The sequence below is a fragment of the Panthera tigris genome, chromosome B1 (genome assembly GCF_018350195.1).
Source record: "Panthera tigris isolate Pti1 chromosome B1, P.tigris_Pti1_mat1.1, whole genome shotgun sequence".
NCBI lineage: Eukaryota > Metazoa > Chordata > Mammalia > Carnivora > Felidae > Panthera > Panthera tigris.
This window is the reverse complement of record NC_056663.1, coordinates 32,103,701-32,124,446: the sequence shown is the minus strand read 5'-3', so window position 1 is coordinate 32,124,446 and position 20,746 is coordinate 32,103,701.

Below are 20,746 nucleotides of genomic sequence, written 5' to 3'. Positions count from 1 at the left end.
CCCTGAGCATCTGATTCTTGATTTCGGCTCAGGTCATGATCTCAGGGTCATGGGATAGAGCTTTGAGTTGGATTCCATGCTGAACATGGAGCCTGTTTGGGATTTTCTCTCCCTCTCTCTCTCTCTCCTTCCCTTTCTCTGCCCCTCTCCCTTCCTCATGCTCACTCCCTCTCTCTAAAATAAAAAAATAATAAAATAAAATAAAATAAAATAAAATAAAATAAAATAAAATAAAATAAAATAAAATAGCTATTCAGTACCAATCTTGCAAAAAGCAATGCAAATCCAAAATTAAGAATATTGTATTATATCAGTTCCATCATTAAGCAGCAAAACTGATCACATTATACAAGATAGAAGGATGTATTGAGAGGATCCTGATGTAACACAAAGAATTGAAAGACAAGCTGAGCCAAGGTGTCTCAGGAAAGCCACGGAAGGCTGTTCTAGACTCTTACACTGGGAGCTCATGGGATCTCACTAAGGCTTTAGCTAAACCTGGGAGAAGCAAGTTCAGTAGACAAAAACAATAGTTATTATGACTCCATGGATCAGAAAAATACAAGTTAAAACCAGTGGGTTGGAACCAGATCTGTCCTTGGAGAGAAATTAAATAACATTAAATCATTTTGTTTCTAATAAGTGAAAAGGTAAATAAACTTCACTTAAGTTAAAACAGGAAACATCCCCACTACACCATCCCCAAAAGGAAAGAAATAAGGAAAACTTAATAAAAGTACCCTGACATTTAAATAGAGGATTAGTAAAGCTAAGAATTGGTTCTTTGCAAAAAATAATCAAGTACCAAATTACTAAAAGTCTAACAAAAGGATGTACAAAATTAGACCACAAGAAAAATCCAGTAGGAACTATATGCAATTCTATGGTATTCAATTTAAAATTCTCAATGCAATGGTCACATATGTAGGAAAATTTAAAGTAATAAAATTGACAAGTGATGAAATAAAACTCCTTAATCAATAATGACGAGTAAAACAGAAAAAGCTGTCAGAATATTATCTCTAATTGCAGCTCCAAACCCACAAGTTTTTATGAACAAATTTTAAATTTTTTTCAAGAAAAATAATTCTTGTTACATAAGCTAGAAAATAATGAAAATTTTCTAATTTATTTCATGGTTCTATGTATCCCTCAAGAACACAAACTTAGTACTTTGAAAACTGAAAAATAAAAGCCAATCTTCCTTTGGCCTTGTCCACAAATCAAACACAGCAGCTTAGTTTAAATAAAGAACACAGCAGAATCAGGAATGCAAAAATGGCTTGATGATAGAACATCTATTCATATAATTCATTAGTTTTGTAAATAAAGGATCAGTCACATGATTATCTTACTAGATGCCAAAATACGTTGGTGATTTCCAATGTCATTCTTGATTTTTAAGAAAAAAAATTCAGATGAAACTTCTCAGCAAGAAAGGAGACTTCCTTAACCAGAAAAAGCATATTTATGTCAAATTGGCCAATATCACATTTAATTGGGAAACCTGGATATAAAAGTCAGACCTAGGCATGTGAGCTTGCTATCATCACAACTTGTTAGTTAATATTTTCCTGGAACCCTTAGTCAACAGGACATCAACAGAAAGAAATATGAAGTATAAACTTTGGAAAGGAGAGAAAAATTGTGATTTGCCTCAGAGGTTACTAGAATAATATCCTTGATGGGCTTGGGCTTTTGGAAACCAAATTCTCTTTATTTTCTGCTTTTTGCCTGTTCATTTCTCCCCTGAGGCAGTGAGCAACATGCTTTCTATCTGCTTCAAGTAGGGAGAGAAGGAAAAGGGAGATGGACTGAAAAGAAAGAGCGAAGGAATTGGGAACAGCCCGAAAATAACACTCACGCACACAAGTACACATGCACACACAGAAAACAAATCTGGAGAAAATGATAACAGGGCGTATTCCTTAACAGTAAAATACCTATTTTTTTTTCTTTACACTGGTCAGCAGTCTCCAAATTTTCTACAGTGAACATTTGTTACTCATGTAGTAGGAAAAAAAACCATGATTTCAAAAGAAGAGGCCAAACAAGGGGATTGTAAGAAATTAGTCCCGGAGCTGTGGCTGGTGGGGAGTTGGGGAGCAGAATCCAAGGGGAAGGGGTCACCGGGATGTATTGAAAGAACTGTAGCTCCGTATCCAGAGGACCTGGATTCATTTCTGGTTGCATCGCTCATAAGCCTGTTAACTCCAGGGAAATCACTTAACTATCCAAGACTCTATTTCCTTTGGGGGAAACACCTATGTCCTAGTCCTCATGTTCCCCCCTGGAGGGGCTTCCCTGGAGAATTAGGACTTTCACCTTGCTTGACGCTTGAGCTTATGGCTCCAGTTATTTGCCCAGCACAGTGAATGCCTTTTGTCTGACAGTATTTATACATTTCTTTCCTTTTCACTCTCAAAACTGTCCTGGTTTAAACACTAAGTTACGTGGTCACCCTACTCGTGACAGCTTTGTCTATGTGAAAATGGCTATTTTTTATTGTTTTAAATACACGCGGACTTCAGCGAACTCCGGCTGCCAGGGCAAGCAGGCTGCTGGGGTCTTGGCAAAGTCCACCTGCCTACGCGACTGGTGCCGCTTCACCTGCAACCACCCAGGCTTGATGAGGTATTGTCACCTGCTAGGCATCAGTAGGCAGAACTGTGCTTGCATCTTTGACCATGGATCTCAGCCAAGTCTGCAGGCCAAGAGTTTAAACTGTGTGGTCAGCAATGATGTACAGAGCACGAAGGTGTCTTGGGCCAGGCACAGGTAAAGCGAGGCTAGGTCTGATGTCCCGGAAGTCATCCGGCTGTGTTGCTTTGGATCCCCTTGGAAGCTGAGGGAGAGAACCATGGAGGGATTAAAACTCCAATTGGATTCCCATGGCTTATTCACACTTTCCAGAATTCGCCCCCGTTTGGCGCTGGTTTGTAAAATACATAAGCACTGGCCAAGATTTTAGATTTCAGGACCTATATTGTGGGTTAGCCCACAGATTTTCTCCTTCTCCCAACACTGCTTGCCTCTGACAACACTACATACTGGGTTCTGAAAAAAAATAATTGTGATAAGTTAGCTTCTCAGGTGGCTGGAGATTTCTTGTGGTTCTAAATTTTGTGGAATATGGGCCTGATGTGATAATAATCTTCTGTATTCCATTAACTCTTTGAACCCTTTAAAAATGGAGCTCCTGGGGGACTGTGGAGAAGTCACACCCATTCCCATGGAAGACAGCCCAGTCTGCAGCTGGTAAAGGCCAAGACCCTCTGGTTGAGACTGAGCAGGGCTGGAAATTGAGATGAAATTTTGGACATGAATTTCTCTGTGTATCAAGTCACAGGAAAAACGAAAAATTCAAATTCAACTTTAATTTCTTTGGACTTTTAACCCCACAAGTTAAAGAAATTTAACTTTGGGCCTTAATTATTTTGGCCTGAAATGTCTTTGGACTTTCTTTAGAGGAGTATTATTTAATTTTTGGACTTCAATATATCCCTTGGAATTTCCTAATGGGAAGGAGTTTCGATTCCAATTTGGTCCCCTCCATGTTGCTGGCATTATACAATTGAGTATATTGTTACTTAACCACATTGCAGAACCTCTGAAAGGCATATCAGAGAACATGGCTGAACAGTTTTGGGGGAAGGAACACAGAATCAGGCGTGCCTTTGCACTTGGTTAAGTTCATGTAGTCTTTGGATTCGTTCGGAGTCTTCTGAAGGCAAATTCTAAACTGTCCATCTACGATCCCAGGAGGATTTTCCAAAGGAGCCGTGGCAAGGACTGGGGGGCTGGCCTCGTAGAGTGGGAGCAGCACGGCTGTGAGATAAAGCCCCTCAGAACAAACAGCCACACCTGTGATGACCATGTGCTTGGCGGTTAAATTCCAGGCATTAGAAAAAAAGAGCTGGGATGTACCAGGAGAAATCCCTTCCCCTCCCCTCCTTGTGTTTCCATGAACAATATTGCTGGCTCTCCTGCCCTCTCACCCACTCAACCTCGTAAGGAGGAGGGAGTTATCCACTCGTGAAATGACAGCCTCAGTTGCATGGAGCTCATCTATCAAAAGCCTTTGAGCATGAGGGTTGTGCTCTCTTCCCCCTCCTCCTGGATTCGTGGTAAGTGAATCTGCTGTGAAGACCAAACTTGTACTTGAATGGGCTGCCCTTGGTCTATGCTGATGTCTGTTGTGTGTGCCTGTGGGGAGAGGGGCGGGGATGTTAACAGACTCATTGCATATGTCAGCCGCTCTCCCTGGTAAGTTTTAGCAGTAATAAAGCTGACATTTTCCTCTTCACTCGCCTGGCTTCTGTAGGTTCCGCACTTGGGCAAGAACAGAGGTATTTGTTTAGTCTATAGAGCCCCGGAGAAACCTCATCTTTGAAGGGTGAATGATAAGTACCGCTACCATACAAAGTTGTATTGAAAAGTTAAGTGGATAACGGATGTGAGCGTATTTGGTGAATTGCTGATCATTACGTAGTTTGGCCAATGACCACTGTTACCTTTATTAGGTCTAAGATAAGCATCACCTACTTCCCAAATCAGAATTTAAAAGGGCACTGCTGGCTGTTCAGTCGGTTGAGCGTCTGACTCTTGGTTTCAGCTCAGGTCATGATCTCATGGCTGCTTGGGATTTTCTCTCTCATCCTTTCTCTGTCTCTCTCTGTCTCTCTGTCTCTTGTCTCTCTCGCATGTGCATTCTCTCTCTCAAAATAAATAAATAAACATTAAGAAATAAATCAAATAGGGGCATTCTGGGTAGCTCAGTCAGTTACGTGTCAGAATTCAGCTCAGGTCATGATCTCAGGGACCGTGAGTTCGAGCCCTGCATCAGGCACCATGCTGACAGCTCGGAGCCTGGAGCCTGCTTCAGATTTTGTGTCTCCCTCTCTCTCTCTGCACCTCCCCCACTCGCACTGTCTGTCTGTGTCTCTCTCTCCGAAAAAATGAATAAACGCTAAAAAAAATTAAAATAAATAAAATGAAAGCGTGCCTCTGCCTGTCGCGTGTTAGCAGAGTGCCTGGCCACCACTTACGGACTCCCTACTCCGTGTACGGCACTGGGGACGGTTTCCCCCTCTGAGCATTTCTGGCTCTACATTTGCAGTTTTCATCAGAATGTGAGGGGAAAGGAAGCTCGTGGGAGAACCCTGCAATGTGTGCCACCGGGAGGCCCCCGGCTGTCATTTCTCATGAACACAGAATAAATACATTTGCTGTTGATAGCGCCTCATGCAAAAAGAGCTGGGAAGTGGCCGCCCCAGCTCTGTATTCCTCTTCAAGGTTGCAAGGGGGCATAGGTTACCCACGTCTTCTCTTCTAACTTGATATCTTTGTGTGTCAACTTCCCATTAGCTATTCTGTCGACACGGCGCTCGGCCCCAGCTGCCCCGCGCACCCTATCCCCCAAGCAGAGATAATGAGACAGTGCTACTTATATAACCTGGTCTGATTAGAGTCTCAGATCTTTGCACCTCAACAGCTGTGTGTTGTCACCAGTGGAAATTTTTAACTCGTCTGCCAATTCCCAGGTCGCCCAAATAAGTGGCTGAAAGAGTGGCTGCTGTTTCACCGTTTATTAGAACAGAATTTAGGTTCTGATAAACCCTAATGCTGAAAATTAGCTCCGAGGAAACTGTGGCCGCGGTTCCTGGTCTCTGGCCGATAGGCACAAGGAGAATTTATTCAGGTGGGTTTTTTTTTATCCTGTAGCCCGTTCGGCACACAAATTACTTCAGAGCTATTTTTAAAAACGTAATAAGACCAATACTTAGGAGAGCCAGACACAGTGTGAGGAGGATCAGAAAGCATCTATTATGGGCTCGACATTCGCTCTCCCTCAAAGCCTCAGATGATATTGAAAAATCTCTTCCTGGTCTTCCTGGTGGCTGAGCCACGTTGCTGGAATCCTCTGGGTGTTGGTCAGACTTGCCATGGGTGGAGAAGTCATTTTGGCCTGCAAAGTCATGTCGGAATTAGCCTTTTGATACGGGCAGAGTGGGGGTACCCCTCTGGCTTTCCAGACTGTGTGACACACGGCAAGGTCACCTCTAGGACCGGCGCATTCAAACCTCTGGCACTTGAACACTCTCTTCAAGGTCTACAGAGAGAGAGGCCTTGCACCCTTGGTGGTGCGTTCGAGTGTTTCACACCCAGTTCAGAGGAAAAAGGAAAATTCATTTTCAGATGCATTCTGGAACTTTCCTTCTTGTTGTGACACGATGAAGCATAAACCCTCCTTCATCACCACTCCCCTCTGATTCCTTTAGGCATGGTTCTTGGAGGTTGTAATGAATTCCACCCCCTTGGCCTTTCCTTTTGCAGACCAGAGTGATCCATAGATCAACCAGGATACATTGCATCCCCAGCTGGGAGCCTCGGAGGGAGAGGAGGAGGCCGGCCACTAAAGCAAAGTTATATGACACCGTTCCTGGCCCCGTTGGAACCTACCGTCTAGTGAACAAATTCTTTAATTTTTCCCTGTCAGGAAGAGTTTTCTTGTCTCTCCCCCGAGCTTTTGTTCATTTTGGCCGCGTCCTTCCCAAGCCTTTCCAAGTTCTCCCCATTCTCGCCTCAGGTCAGAGGCCCAGCTTGAATCTCGGACAGGAAAACAATAATCTTATTTTAAAAGATTTCTACATTCCAAACACCTATAACATCTTGCTTGTATTATTTTAACATTCAAATGGGAAATCAGGAGAATTCGAGGCAGGGCTTTGCCACTGCCCAGCTGCTCAACATCAGGCAGGGCCCCTAACCTTTCCTGGCCTCAGTTATGCCACCTCTTAGATGTGGGTAGCCACAGTCCATTACAGGCTTGCCGGGGGGATCAGAGACTAGGTAGTGAAAGCTTCTTGCACCGATTTTTTTTTTTGTCCTTGGAGTGAAACATTTTAAACGCTAAAAATTACTACTGCCTTCTCGTGGATGAAAATAAAACAGGCCCGTGGTCCTCGAAAGCAACAGCAGTGCGCCCAGCGACCTCTTCTGTGACACCTTTCCTAGGACGGAGCTGGATCTCTGCCGCCAGCTGCCCCCCAACCCTCCGTGCCCCCTCCTGCACCCCCTGGCCATGGTTCAGGCTTCTCCCGCCTGGCCTGGGCGCCTTGGAGTTGCGTGTCCATAAACGAGCTCCCCCCTCAGGTAATGAAGCTCCGGAGGTAATGAAGCCCCCAGGAAAACACGGGGCGTCTCCTCACCTGGGCGTCCCCTGCACATTTGCACTCGCCTCCCAGATTATGTTAGAACACTTCCACATGTACTAGCATATTATCTCATTTAATCCTTCCGACACTCACGTGAGCTTGTTCTTTGGGCCCATTTTACAGAGGATAAAACGTGCTCAGAAAGACCGAGTCACTTTTCCATGGACAAAATGCTCATGAACAAGGTCACTTGCACATGAATCTTGGTCTCTGGGTTCTCCATTCCTGCTCCCAGTTCTGTCCCTTTCACACAGTCAACATCCTCCTGGAGCTAGACCACCCCCAGGCGTCCTGAAGGCTCAAGTAATCCCAGGGTTTGTGCGTTCCAAAAACACAGCTCAAGCCCCCAGGTATCTGCGAGCCACCCAGAGAGAGAAGCCCACCCAGAGAGCACCAGGCTGCCCTGGGAGCTTGCTCAGTCTCCCTGTCGGCTTCCTCTGGGCACCAGAATCTTGCCTGAAATGGTTCTGTAGTACCTACAAAAAGCTCGTGAGTGGTTTTAAACCCCAGACGTCACGTGGACAAGAAAGGTGTCGCTGGGAATGGCTGAAGCCACACAGTTGAGTAGACTCCGAGTCGAAGGCTGTAAACATCTCCCGGCGGCTTGTGATACTAAGTCCTATTGAGTTTTACTTCCTCATCACCAAAATGCTTAGCAAGTGCAGATAAGGGGATCTCCATGCTGGTCGTGACCAGATTTATCTTCCCAAGTTATAGAGTCGCCGCAGTTCCCTGTCCTTGTCTATCAGGGGACATACCTGGCTACTCTTCCTCAGCCTCTGCCAGCGTCCTTGCTCAAGGCCCTGTCTGAGCAGAAGTGTGGTCAATCCCCATGCGCTCCACAAACTGCTCCTTGCTTCCTCCTCTCGGGGAGAGGGAAACAGCTCTTTCTGTTTCCTGAACCCTGTAGTGTCTCAACTCAGTCGATTCCGGAAGCTCTGTGCTGTCTGGCTGGCCGTCCCGGGGCCGTGGTGAGGAGGCAGGTGCTGTCTTCCACTCCTTTTGGACAAAATGTGGGTTCTAAGATAAAAATGGATTCCCGGGTGGACAACAGCCTTTACCTTTATCAACAGTCTTTCTGATCATAGCAGACAGCATTCTGACATTTTTTCTACTTCACTTCCTGTCATGGATGGGCTCACTGTGCGTTCAGGGAGCAGCCCTTTCTGGCATCTTCGCCTGAATTAGAAGGGGAATGGGATGCCTCCAGCATTCTTGAGAGTGGGAGAGAAGTGCTCCTTTCCATCGCCTGTGTTATTTGTACAGCCTAAGGACAGCAAAGTGGGGAGCAGGAGGAAGGGGTAACAAAACAGGCATGTAGGCCGCTCTAAGGCTTAGACACTTCTTCCCTTGGATTTATCTTTCTGTGTCTCTTTGTGTCTCTTCATCTTTATCTCTCTCTTTTAAACCATCTTATGAAGTATATAATTGACATACGGTAAACTATACGTACGGGGTGCCTGGGTGACTCAATCGGTTAAGGTGTCTGACTCCTGGTTTTGGCTCAGGTGATGATCATGCGGTCTGTGGGTTCGAGCCCTGCACTGGGCTCCATGCTGACAGTGTGGAGCCTGCTTAGGATCTCTTTTTCCCTCTCTCTCTCTCTCTCTCTCTCTGCTCCTCCCCCGCTCTCTCTCGAAATAAATAAACTTCAAAAAAAATTTTTTAAAGAGTCTGTTTTAAGAAAAAGAAAAAAGAGACTATGAAAACGTAAAGTGTGCTCTCTGACGAGTTTTGACACATGTAAACACCCACATAACCATTACCGCAGTCAAGCTAGTGAATATCTCTATGACCCTCAAAAGCTTCCCCATGTTCCTCTATAATCTTCCCCTCAACCCCCAGCAACCCCTGGTCCGCTTCCTGCCTCTATAGATCAGTTTGCTGTTTCTAGAATTTTATAAAAATGGAATCCCATAGTATGTAGTTTAGAAATAAGCACGTTATTGAGAGAGAATTCACATACAATAAAATCGACTTGCGTTAAGTCTACTTTTCATCAGGGTTCTCCGGAGGCACATCACTAATACGTATATGGAGAGAGAGGGAGACATTTATTTTAAGGAGTCGACTCATACAATTGTGGGGGCTGGCAAGTCTGAATCTTCCAGGGCAGCCCAGCAGGCTGGAAACAAGCAGAAGTTCGGTGTCACAATATCGAGGCAGAATTTCTTTTCCTGGAATCTTTGGTGTTTGCTCTTATTAAGGCTTTTCAATGGGTTTCACAAGGCCCATCCATATTATCACAAGGAAGTCCTTTTAACTGATGGTAGATGTTAACCACATCCATAAAATACCTTCACAGCAACACCTCGGTAAGTGTTTGGTTGGATAAATAGGTAGTGTAGCCCAAACGAATTGATACACACAGCCACTAAGTGCACAGCTCAATCACTTTAGTCTATTTATTTACTAAAGTTGGGCCCCTATCACTACAACCTAATTTGAGAACAGTTCCATCACCCCAAGGTCTTTACACACTTTTTCTCTCAGATTTATCTCTGTCTCTTTCTTTGCCATCAAGGTTATGAGAGGGAAAGGGACCAAGCTACCTCTAGTCTAATTCTTTCAATCTTCAAATCCAACCATTTTTAGCAAGGCTTTTCTCTAATTGCTTACTGATGATCTGTTATTTATCAATATACCAGAATTGAAAAAGTCACTCTGTAACATGAGCCCATTCCTTGATTCACGTTCAAGAGCACTGAGTTCTGCTCTGTGCTAGGGGCATTCACAGGAGTCACATGTGATTCTTATCACAACCGCACAAAGTAAGGAGGAGTTGGTCCATTTTGCAGAACACAGCAGAGTCCCAGAGAGGCCAAGAACTGACATATTCAATCCATAGACAGATTTGCGAACCGTCCTCCCGATTCTAAGTCCTTCCCTTGCAGCCCAGCTGCCCTCTTTAGATGTCACATGTCGTATGTGTGTTAGAGAGCCTGATACCGCATCACACGCACATGACTAAACCTTGCCAGGTTGAAGAAAAGCCTTGTGAAGGTCCTGAATGCGGGAAGCTTGGCTGGGAAGTGAGAGAATCCTCAAGCATTTTCACCTGGTATTCCCACTGGCGCTTCAGAAAGGACACCACAAAAGGGCATTGGCACATTTCGGTAGATTTCTTGGTTACAGCTGTTGAAGTCTTTGGTTGTTAGAAAGCTAGGCTAGAGCGTGTTGGGGAAAGCACCCTTCCCAGATGTATCCCCTCTTGTCTTTCTATTGCCAACACAGTCCTCTGTTAGGCAGAAAGAACCCGGCACCTGTATGAGGGACCTGAAGCATTTTGCCTAAGGCTTTGCACCTCCTTTGCTCCTTCCCTGCTTCCTGCACATGCTGCCTTTCCCACAGGCCCCTTCTCTTCTGCCATGCTGATGAATGTCAAGGTGAGGCTCCACGTTCTGCTGTCATTTCTGAAGAATGGATGCCATCAATCGTATATCTTGTGCTCCCACAAAGGGACAGCCCTCTCTTCATTCCCCACATCGAAATGTGTCCTACAGGGCAGAACCTCAGTGGGACTTCTCCTGCTTGTGCCTATCGCCTCTGAGAATTTACTTAACTGAACTTTTCTCCAGCATGGCACTCTGCTCCATGCCAACAAAACCCGCCATGCTAGAAAATTCTTCCTCTGTTCTTGTTTTAAGATCAAATGTGTATCGTATGGCATATTTGAAAGTCACTAAGAGAGTAAATCTTAAAAGTTCTCATCACAAGAAAAAAATTTTTGTAACTCTGTGTGGTAACAGATGTTGACTAGACTCACGGTGGTGATCATTTCATAATATATACAAATATCGAATCATTATGTTGTACACCCGAAGCCAACAAAATGTTGTATGTCAACTATCCCTCAATAAAAAAAAAAAAAGAGAGATCAAATGCATACTGTGTTCTCTCTTCATTTTCTCTTTTCTTCCACTCTCTGACATTCCTCCTTAACCCAAAGCGCAAACAATTAAGGAAAGACAACAGTAACCGGAATGAAAACTATATGCTATGCAAATTCGCATCTGCTGACAAACTTGGGTCCTTTGACCGGTACAATATGATTCAACGTAGAAGAGAAGTTTAGCCTGAGGCGTGAGCATTTCCCCAAGCTTCTGGGCACACCGCCTTCTCTACCATAGCTATGCCAACGCTGCTAAGCCTGAAGAAAGGACCAATTTTTACAAGGCTTATTATACAGGAAGAGATTTCTTTCTGGTTTCCTTGCAAAGTCAGGGTAAGTTTCCCAGAAGAGCCGGTTTGATTTCTGTTCTCACCTCTTGCCCACCTTAGTGAACTCAGGGAAGCGATAGATTCTTGGGTCTCAGCCCACACATACATAAGGACGGTGAAGACAAGAACCTGTGGCTTTCAGTTTTCAAAAATAAGAAAGTGAAGGCACTGCAGCATCACATCGTAGGTGATTTTCATAGCTTATACCGTAGAACTCTGTACATCCTGGATTTTCCACGACAACCCGTTTCAGATACATCTCTGCTTGTCAAATCCCAAGTCCTGATATGTGCCCTACAAAATATGATCACCTTGGTTATAGGTGAGCCTGTGCTACGTGAGGTCATTTTGGTAACTAATTTTTCTCGGATGGTGTCAAAGATGACTCTGAGTTCTGCCACACTGTATAAATGAGTCATATTATTGAGATGATACAGTGCAGTTACCAGGTGGTTTTGCTAATAATTAGAAACACATTTTTATATTTCATAGAACCGAGGCAAGGAAAACATGACCAGGAAAATGTTACATGTGGGGACAATTATTCAATAGGTCCTTGGCTGAGATTTGTGGATATGAACATAATTCAGAGGCAAAAATGAAATACTGGAATAATACATGGAGATTTCTTTTATTGATGCTGAATTACAGAACACAGGAATTAACATTCAGCCAAGTCTTGATAATTCAAGGAATGATGACCCAATCTGTAGATTACCAGACCTTTTCCTCCTCTTTCTCATTGCCATAGGCTTCTCAAATTTGAGTAATGTGTTTCGGAAAAAAATCTTTAAGAGGCTATAGTGTTTCTTAAGTTACATATACTAAAATTGTAAAATTTGCACAGAACTAGACTTTAAGATCGAATACTTATGCTTTCATATATGCTTGTTTTAAATAAAAATAATTCACAAAGGCCATCAAAATCACAAAATCAATAAATTGGATATTCACAACATGAATTTACAGTGATGGATGGTGTTGTTTTGCTGAAACAAGATGGGACACCGCGATCTTTCTATGTGACCAGAAGCAGAGGGGAACGAAATATTAGAGACCAGTGTGAGACCCACAAGCCCCAAGTCCTCCCATAGAACATCACGCTCCTCCCCCAGGGACATACGAACCCTCGCTTGAGGAATACTGCTTTTATCCATTTAGAATCGATCTTTTTCTATATTCCAAGATCTACAAGGGCAAGGAGAAAATGTGAAACCAAAATGGGCCAGCTATCCTTCTTGTTGGTGGAAGTTGTCACTGAAGGGGACTTACGGGTGATTTGTAGATTTCAATCAGATCAACTTTTGACCTCCTTTTATTGGTTTCCCATTGCCCTGGCTATTAGAGGATTATCTATAATATTGCCTGTCCCGAATTGCCTGCCTACTGCTCAGAACAGGCTGTAGTGCAGCCTGCAGACCAGGGCTTTTCCAAAGACTCCCACACTGATTTTTGAAAGACTGGAGCACATCTATTAGGACTCCCTTACATTGTAAGCAGATCCAGTTGAAGGAGCCGCCAACTCATGTATTGTGATGTAAATGGTGTTGTTCCACACCCAGTGCTTTTCATCTTCCGAGAGTTTCACAAACATGGACTAATTAATAAGCCTCTTTTCCATGCTGGCAGGGAGGAGTTGTAAGAAAAGAGCTGATGGGTGGTTTTCCAGATCGACACATGTTAATTTTTATCTAAGGCTGAGGAGAAAGAAAGAAAAAATGTATAGTGTTGAACACGTAACTGTGTCGGCCACTTTCACATTCTTTATTTTCTTTCAACCTCGCAACAGTCTTGGCAGGAAAAGAATCTTGGCACAGAGGTCTTCTTGTCACCAGTTTTACAGATGGGAAAATGACGGCTCCTAAAGGCAACTTTCTGACAGTTACACAGTTATGAGTGAAGGCTGGAGGTGGGACTTGAACTCAGGTCTGTGAATTTCCTGCGCTCACACTCTTTCTGTTACTCCATAGGACGCAGACCGGAAGTTGAGCATTTTCGCTGTATTGGTGATTATCATTGTTATTGTTACCGGTTAGTGCTATTAATATTTAATGACCATAATATTTCACAATTATTAAGTCACAATCTTTGAGGCACTATGCAACTATTCTGCCTTTGCTCAGTTCCAAAATGGCAAATATTTGGATTTGATATTACAAGTCATTTCGGTCTCATTTCTGTCTTACAAGCAATTTTTCATGGGTTCAAACTCTTGGAACTTGCAAAACTCTGGAATTAAAAACAATGCTTGCTTTGTCCTCAGAAGTTTTGTTCATGATGCACCAGATGTTCTGGTCTATGATAAAAAAAAAAAAATTCTTCTTATTTTTTAAAGGAAGAAAACACAGACGGTGTTAAGCACACATCTTTCAGTCTTATTATCACTTACAAAGAACTGGGACTGTGGCTTCTCTTGAGTGGACCACTCCCAGGTATGCAGAGCGCTAGAGAACTCTTTCCTGGCCTGGGGTCGATTATCCCTCCTTGACTTTTGCTATCGGTTCAAAGGGCATCATGGCCAAATAATGGTCCCAGTGCTGTTCACTCTTCAATCCACCGAACAGACCGGACTGAGCCTTGTGCTCTGACTCCTTCCCTTCTTAGCACCTATTTGAGAGGCACCTGGGACATGGGACCATAGGAAGGAGATATTCACTGACCCCAAGGCAGGAGCAGTTGTATAGTTCTGTTCTTTCAAAGATGATAAACCAGAGACTACAAGGTCTCACACACTGGCAAGTGGGAGAGCGAGCCTGGGGGACTCAAAAACCCTGCTGGAGCTATTGTCAAATTTACTGAGTCTCTACGGAAGGCAGGCATTTCACATATTCATTTAATTGTTAATTTTTTGTTGCATGCCTACACTGTGCCCAGTACTATTCTAGGTGTTGGGAACAGAGCAGCAGTGAAGACCAAAAACAAAAATTCAACACTCACGGACCTTATGTTCTTTAACGTATATAGGTGTTGCTATTTAACCATAACAATGATACATATATACATATATACATATGTATATATGTGTATATGTGTATAGGTATATATACTCCTTAGCCATGTATATTTTTATTGATGTAATCTTGCGTAAATCACTGCATTGAGTCTTGTCTCCTCAAGTGCAAACCAAGGACAACCATATATATGTATACGTATACATATGATATACATGTGAATACATGTGTATACATATATACATATAGTTGGTTTTGGTTTGCATTTGAGGAGATAACGATTTAATGCAGTGATTTAATAAAGATTGCATGGCTAAGGATGATAGAATTTGAATCCAGATCTCTGCATTCTAGCCATTTCCATTTTATCATACCATGTTCTGTGCATATAATTAAATAATGTATGGAAAATAGAATTTTACTGTTCCAAGTGGGATCAGCTATAGGGAAATAACCAAAAGCACTGATGTGCCATTTCAACATATTTCCAACATTCAGGCCATGGGTCCCTTTTTGTATATTTTTTCATTGAAACAAATTCTAGTAGTAGTTTTGGGAATTACTTGTATCTTATTATTTGTATTTGACTATTTGAAATCATCCAGGGGAGAAGGTGAAGAATGTAGCCATCAGCCTGGGCCACAGGAGCTGGTTAGCAAGGGGAATCTACAAGGTCAAAGGTAGAATGGAGGGGTTTGTAGCACTACGCAGAAATCCCTTTTTCTTGAATTACTATGGTTTGGAGAATACGAAGCCATCAGATTAACACACTATCGTAAGACCTTTCCCATCAATTCCCACTCAGAATCACTCAATAGAAAATAGGGAAATGCGAAAGAGAGGCATGAATTTCATCTTGGATGAAATTAGGAAAATCGGTGACCCCAAATCACGATTTGTGAGGAAGGCATGGCAATGGCATTGAGAGTCAGACAGGAATGTGTAGAGACTGAGAAAAGATGCTTCAGCTGCTACAGTCAGACAAAGCTGGCAGGATGAGGTGTGATGATCCTGAGGTCCAAACCAATGCTCTTCTGTTGAAACGACTGGAAGTAACATATAGTCTGATGGCAGACACACCTCTGGACCCCATTTGGCAGAGGCATAAAGCACACTAGGTAAGATTGATGTGGGAAGGACGCAAGGAAGCCATGGACGTATGAAGTAGTCAGGGAGGAAGAGTAGCAGCCACTGTGAGAAATAGCACAAGTGCTGTTTTACCTTGCCCAAGAGGAAGTAAAAGCTAAAACAAGCATCTCTCTCTTTCTCTCTCTCTTCTCTTGTACACACACACACACACACACACACACACCACATCCCTCTGAAATAAGAATTCCTGCTAGCCTGTACATGGTCCTAGACCCTTCCCTTTCAAACTTCTGGCAACTAGCTGATACAGAAAAAACTCACTTTAAAGATGAGTATTATTGGGCACCTGTGTGGCTCAGTTGGTTAAGCATCCGACTTCGGCTCAGGTCATGATCTCGAGGTTTGTGAGTCTGAGCCCCACATCGCACTCTGTGCTGACAGCTCAGAGCCTGGAGCCTGCTCCAGATTCTGTGTCTCCCTCTCTCTCTGCCCCTCTCCTGCTCATGCTCTGTCTCTCTCTCTCAAAAATAAACATTAAGTTTTTTTTTTTTAAAAATGAGTATTATGAAGAAGGTATCAAAACATGATTTATATACATACACCAGGAGAGAAAATAAAAAAAAAAAAAAAAGGTAGGTGATAACAACACTCACCAGAAAAAAAAAGAAAATTTTTCACAAACCTGATGGTAATTCTGATCAAGCTCATTGCCATAATAATAATAAAATAATTTCTCTATGAAACAATAGCTCAAAGCAGAGATACAATAGCTCAATGGAAACAAGCAACACAATAGAAAGCAATGGGGTAGAAGCTGGTACAGCTGATGAAAAAGTGAAGGAAAAAATAGAAGCATCTGAAAAATTAAGGCCACATTTGAGGGAGTAAAGAAGAAGACAAGCATATGAATGGCAATATACAGGTACACTAAGAGTCAAGGGTGGCTAGAGAGACCATTATAGATATGAATGATCGACACTAGAGATCCAGCTTATGAATGGAGTCTCTAGCAAGACAGACTGCAATGAAGGAAAAAGGAATGTATTTTATGTTACAATTAAAGGAAAGTTTCCAAAAATGAAAGAATCCTTGAAGCTACACCTTGAAAGGGAATGCCGTATCCCAAGGGGGAAAAAATTACACATAGCTATCAACACTAAGACAAATCACTGCACTTCACATACAGAGAAAGGCACTTTTAGACAGGCAGATAAAAATATCAAGAGTGAGACCAACTGCCAGTTTCCATCTGTTTTCCAGGCATAATTATTTACTGTGTGTGCCCCTTCTCACGGTCAGAAGTGTCTGGACTTAACCAATTATGGGATTTCCTTGCTTATATAAGGGAAATTAAAGAGAGGAATGAAAAGGGAAGGCATGACTGCAGACATCCCCATAGCAACATTCAATACTGGGAGCTAGCTTTAAAACAAACTCTTGTATGACGTTCTCAGAGATATGCAGTGTAACCCCAGAAATTTTATACCCAACTGAACAGCCATTCAAATAGAAATAGAGCAACCATTTTTTTAAATATCTGTGAACCAAAGTAATAATTCTCCTGAGTCCTTAAATCAACTGCTGGCAAACAGTCTTCAGCTAACCAGGAAAGAAAAAAGGAACTGGGGAAGTTGTGCCCCAATTTAAAATCATGATATCTTTGCATTCCCCGCAATCTGTTCCTCTTTATTCCCTATTTCGGTTAACGTTATCACAGAATCCAATTGTCTAACCAGCAGACTGGGACTTAATACCAGCCCCCTCTTCTCCCTCATTCCCACATCTAATCAGTCTGTAGGTCCTGTCAAACTGCAAGGCTCACTCTCAAATCTTTCCTCTACTTACCATCTCTATTGGCAATCCTTAGGTCAGGTATGTCACTCTTACCAGGATTATTGCGACTTCCTCCTAATTTGCAGGAGTCATTTAAAAACACTTATCAGCGGGCATGGCATAGGTACTGACCAGTCAGTATGGACACCTGCCGTAGGCACCAATACAGCACACAGGTGCATATGAGCCATCTTTCATCCCTCGCCTGCTTGGACTCCTTGCCTCCAGTAACCACTTGCTCCAATCCATAACCCACACTGTAGTTACTGTCATTTTTCTATAGCTTAAAGCATATCGGGTCACTCCTTGACTCAAGTTCCTGTAAGAGTTTTCCGTGACCTGCTGCACAGTCCTGGGGATGAAGTCCAAACTTTCTGGCATGGTCTCCAAGATCCTTTAGGACCTCGCTTCCACTTCATTCATGAAGTCTCACATTCACTGCCCCACAGCCACTCTGAACTTGCAGTTTGGTGAATGCCCTAAAAGCTCTTTGAGATTCAAGAGTGGGATCGACAAGTCAAGTGTCATATCTGGAACAGAAATGGAATGCACATTTCCCTAAAAGTTCCCGATTCTGGTTCTGGAATTACATCATGAAAATCCACATGGGATAAGTTCCAGGGCCAAGGGGTCAAGCAACTGACCCAAGAGGCTACCAGCCAGAGAGGTCTCTTCTCTCTTGCTTTCTTTCCATTTTGAGATTTCTATATTTATTAAGCAACCAGCCACTTTACATCATAGACACACTTCATCTTTTTTTTTTTTTTTTTTTTTTGATTAATTGACTGACAAGATCGTCCCTAAGGAGTGGGCTCTCAAAGTGATGCTATTTCCTACCATTTGTGACAGATCAGCTACCTCTCCCACATGGAAAGGCAGAGCCGCCTCTGGGGATCAAAATTCAGTGTGTTCGTTCACTAATTTAACAAGTATTTGTTGGGCACCTCAGGCACTGAGCTCAGTGCTCCACATAAAGTGTTGAGAGAGAGATGGCCCCTGTTCTTATGAGCCTTCAGTCTTAAGTAGACAACAAATGAATCCAAATCATGACAAGGACACAAGCAGAGTTCAGTTAAAGAGAGTAAGTGGGAAACCTGATTGATCAGAGGTCGGCCAAGGCCTCCATGAGCACAGAATACTTGACCTCAGGCCTGAAGGACAAGAAGACACCAGGCTGCAAAGAGCAAGATCTTCCCCGTGAGAAGATCAAGGGCAAGCACGGTTGAGGCAGAGAGATAGTCTTCACAGAGAAAATCAAAACTGAGGTGACTTTCTCAGATTAGTGCTTAGAGATACCACCTCATCCACTCATGCAAGGAACGCGGTTTATGTGGTTTCAAGAAACTATACCCTTGTAGACAGAAAGGAGATAATCCAATCATGAGTATGCTTGTGAACAGTCTGCTTGAAAATGACATTAAGGAGCACATTCACCTAAATGTGCTTTATGAATTTCCCTTTACGTGTCTCTGTTTGTGATGGCCTTCCATCTGCAGCATTCACTATCAACCTCTGCCACAAAATTCCTACCATTCTTTGAAGGCCCTTTCAGCCCTGCCTCCCCCCATAGAACCTCCTCTGACCACTCCAACTCTCTGTGATTGCTGTCTTCTCCGAGTTCCTGCAGCCCTTCTATATTCCTGTATGAGCTATTCTCTATGGATTATTTCCTTCCAGGGGCATGCACCTTGCTCTCTTCCTATGACTTAAGACTGGCCTCAAGCCTTTGTGCCCAGCCTCCAAATCTTGACCCAGTGTCTGATGGGTCAGTTATAACATTTGTTCAACATGCAGTTTCAAACTTAAGTAGACCACCCACCTACGTCAAGAATTCCATACAGCCAAAGTCCAACCCAGGAAGTAGGATCCTTCTGAGTTTTTATGAAGGAATTTGACCAGATGGATACATAAATGCGTACAGAAAAATGACCTAAAGTCATACATATTCTCTCCTGCAAGTGAGAACCTCAGAACGCTTTCCATGTAAGCAAAAGCTGTAGTAAGATTTCCTCAACCAGAGCTCAGGGACTAATAGTTATGAGAAAATCCCCAAACATAAGAACAAATCCCAAACTATTTTTTTTTTGCACTTCAGAGGGAAAAAAAAGGCAAAGTTCCAATCATTTTTACAGTACAAAAATTTTATTTTTTGTTAGGATAATTTAAAGTTTAAAACTGAAGTAGACGTATTCATTTTACAAACAAGATATTCTTTAATAAGTAAGACCATTAAAAACAGTAAACAAAAAAGCTGTCTTTACAAAAAGCTCTGTGCATAGCAACTTTATACTGTATATAACTGACAAAGCAAAACGATAAAAGGAAACTATACAGTTTGAAAATGAGACCTTACTGTACAAAAGGTAGAGAAGATAATGGTTTTTAAACCATGCATATTGAAATGTGCAAAGAAAAACTGGAAAAAATATGCTATAACAAAAAAATGAGATAAATAATGAAGTAAATTGTCCCTTTAAATGGAAAATCTTACACAGCTCCTCTTACAAAGACAGGATAGAATTTGTAGTTACCTATAGAAATACTCGTATTCCAAGTGGCACAAAAGTAACCTGGGACCGGAATGACTCAACAGCAAGACTGAAGAGGAGAGAGTAGCTTTGTTTTTAATTTATTAGTACACTAAAAATAATCCGTACACACATTTGTACAATTAAATAGATCTGTCGCTGCCAAGGTTCTAGCTGAATGGTCAAGGATGTCTGGTATTTAGTTACACACATTTTTCGGTGTCAAAGCTATCAACAAATTCTACAATCATTTTGAAGACAGTACTCCACTCATCTTCATGCAAGAGCAAAATTCACAGATTCTAAAAGCAATGCTACTTAAAAAAACATTTCCTTATGTTGGATTGGCTCGAATCCAGGTCTAAACACGCTTAGTTTTGTTCTGCCTTCACTTTTGGATGGTGGTGTTTGTATTCCACACACTCTTCCTCTTCGATCAGAATTTTCACAGGGAACTTTCTCTGGTGCGTTCCCTATGTTTTGGTGCTGCAAGCCCTGACTATGAAGGACTGTCAGCAGTAATTATAAGCATGCCAGGTTTCTAAAATCTTGGATTCTCATGTGCATAGAAATAATATTTGGGTCATATTGAGTAATGCCAGAATGGATTGAAGGCAGGTAAGACCGTTGGGGGCTGGACAGCTGTGGGCAGGTATCAATGGGGCAAACAGAAGGGAGGTGGGATTTGTGAAGTCACCTAAAATTGGCTCAGATGCACTGAAGATGTGTTTCCATGAGAGCTGCAACAATTTCTGATGTTAGAACCCCAGACCGAAATCTGTATACAGACTGTACCGTGGTACCAATGAGGCAACGAGGAGAACCCTGGCCTAGAAAAAAATGACGTCCTTACCGGAAATCCAAACGAGTCTAGATACATCTTCAGGATCACACAGACTTTCAGGAC